Consider the following 3,366-nt stretch of genomic DNA (forward strand, 5'->3'; position numbering starts at 1 on the left):
GTGGGTAAAGTTGTTATTAATAAAAGAAAAGGACAGGAGGATAAAGTTAGGAAAGGACGCAAATACAGAAAAATATGACCTATCTTTCGGCCCACATATCTTAATAGAGATATGTCTTCTCACCAAACTCGAACCCTAATTTATTAAAGCTAGAGTAACTTATATCCGACTTTCTTTAAATTTGTTAATTATAAATATTATATTATTATTTAAAAAATTATAAATATTTTAAATAATTAACGATCGTTTAATTAATACTCTTATAATGGGCTATCACGATAGATTATTGAAATCAGATGGCCATCAACTTCAGAAAATATTTATAATTTTTATAATTACGATAAATTTAAAAAAATTATTGTAATTTACTTTTAAAATTACTTGAAAATCAAAAGATCAAATAATTTAACTGGAAAAAAAAAAAAGAAAGAAAGAAAAGGAAAGGTAAAGGTGCCAAACCATCCTCATCCAAGATTAGGTGGAGCCACCTCATGGTCACTAATTTATTCATTGCTTTTCTGATTAGAAAGGTATTTCGACTTTTTAAAATATTCTTCACAACATGATTTTTCATCATACATCCCCACAACATTACAAGAAACAAATAATTATTGATACACATGATTGGTGATTATCATTCTTTTATTTTATTCAAATAAATATATTACAAATATAATAATAATGAAAACTTTGCATATGTTGCATGTTCTTATTATGTATTGATGATACTATAAGTTGCCTTGGTATATATATATCACCCATATCATATGGTGATAATTCACTAGACTGGAAAATAATATAAATGACAAAATATTGAATAATAATTTCTAATATCTTATTATATATATATATTAAGTGATATTTTTTATAAGAATTTTGTGTATCGTGGTCAGTATCAATGAAAATTACACTAGAAAAATATTTACTATTTGCTACGATATTAATGCATATGGTTAAAAATTATGGTAAATAATTATTATTAATCACGACTAAATAAAAATCAATATAAAAAATTAGTTTTTCCATCATGAAAAGATTATTTGCCACAGTTAAGAACCATGTGAAAATATCTGCTGATAGGAGTGCATTTTTGTTACTGCTTTTGTAACGGCCTTAATATAATTATTATTGTAACGGTCTTTATAGCACATTTAGGTATGGTTGTGCTTGTTACTTGGATCGTTTTTGTCACTGTATTTATAACTACTTTTTAAACGGCATTTGTAACGATTTTTAGAACGGATATACTCGAAATTGGTAATTGCTTTTGGCACAGTCTTTGTAACAGCCAAACGATTTTATCTGATGTATGTGTATCCAAAAATCGTTACAAATGCAGTTATAAAAATTATTATTTGATTAATATATTTTAATATCTATTTTATTTAATTCTATTTATTTATTTTATTTTATTTTATTTATTTACTATATTTTAATATTTATTTTTGTAAAATTAAATGAATGAATTTTTTTATTAAATTGTCCAATATCATATAAAAATCGCATAATATAACAAAAAAAATCAATTATAAAAAGAGAAATATTTTTATAAAATTTTATTGTTTACAAAATTAAAAAAAAATCCAAATCTAAATCGTTATTTCCTGCGGACGCGTGCTTGTCGTCGTTGCCGGGTGCGTAGGGATCAGCTGCAAGTTGGGGCACTAGATGATCGGGCCGATTCAAATTGATGCTTTTGATGTACCGCTCAATCATTTGCACCCGATCACAGATGGCGTTACAGTCCCACCAGTATAATATTTGTAAAATCGACAAAAAAAAAATATTTGATAAAAAAAATATAAATTTCAATTAAAATTAAATAATATTACACTTACCGTCACCCTCTAGAACCAAAATAGCTAGTGCTCCTATGGAATCTGTGAGATGGTGGCGGAGCACCAAAAGTTATTATCTACAATTTTAAAAAAATTTAACATTAAAAACATATAATGTTAATTACTGATAAAATGATATTTTTTGTAAATTTCATAAAATTTTTATTTTTCTAAAATTACATTAAGGCCCTCTAATTTCCTAAAAAATTCATTTAGGTGCATAGTTTCTTTAAAAATTAAATTGTAGTCCATAATTTTTTAACAATTTTATTAAAATTCCTTTTTTCCTCAATTACATTAAGGTCCTCAAATTTTCTAAAAATTCAATTTAGTTGCATAATTTTCCTAAAAATTACATCGTAGTCCATAATTTTCTAATAATTTTATTAGAATTCCTTCCTAAATTACTTAAGGTCCTCTAATTTTTTAAAAATTTTATTTAGGTACATAATTTTCCTAAAAATTGAATTGCAGTCCATAATTTTCTAATAATTTTATTAAAATTCCTATTAAGGACTTTTTTTAATTATGCTATATTTTCAATTTTTTAAAATTAAAAAAAATACATACATATTTAATGAAATTATATATAAATTTTTAGAAAATTATAGAAAATTGAAGAAATTTCAGAAATTTATGGAAAATTAAAAAAAAACAGAAATTATAGAAAATTTCTGATTTTTTTTAAAATTACAGAAAATCAAAGAAATTTCAGAAATTATGAAAAATTTCTGAAATTTTTTATTTATAGAAATTCCCAAAAAAATTTCAAAATTTCCAAGCATCGCCATCATAATTTTTAAACATCAACATAATTTAAAATAAAAAATAAACATAATCAATACATTTCAGGAAATTAACTTAACATTATTTTAGAACAACAAAAAATTCAATTTAACAAAATACACAATTAAACATAATCCATATATATACTTCAAAAAATTAAAAAATATAAAAAATAATATAAAAAATAGAAAATAAAAGGACACCTCCTAAATGTGGGGAAGGCGGAGAGAGAAGGGAGCGAAGGTGGAGAGAGGAGGAAGCAGAGAGAGCGAAAGAGAGAGAGAAAAGGAGAGAGAAAGAGGGGCTGGTGGTGATGGGGCGGCGGTGGGGCAGACGTGGGGGTGGGGGTGAGGTGGCCTGAACGAGAGGGAGAGGGAGAGAAGAGAGAGTGAGAGGAAGGAGAAGGGGAAAAATCGGCTAAGTATGGCTTATATAAATAATTTTTGGGCTATAATCGTTCCAAAAGTCGTTACAATGGGAATTATAATATTTAAAAGCCGTTACAAAAGGAATTACAAAAATATAGCCGTTACAAATTGTGGATACGATGTCATTTTGTTCATTACTTTTGTAACGACTATATATATTTGGTTGTTACAAATACTATTTCCGACGATTTTTCTCGCCTTCATTTGGAACATCACTGTAATAGTTTCTTATTAGTTTGGCCGTTCCAAAAATTAAATTATTTTGTAACGGCCTTTGGAACTCTTCATGTTCTGTTATTTTGTAACGGCTGGGG

This window comes from Sesamum indicum, linkage group LG2, assembly GCF_000512975.1.
Source record: "Sesamum indicum cultivar Zhongzhi No. 13 linkage group LG2, S_indicum_v1.0, whole genome shotgun sequence".
NCBI classification, from domain to species: Eukaryota; Viridiplantae; Streptophyta; class Magnoliopsida; order Lamiales; family Pedaliaceae; genus Sesamum; species Sesamum indicum.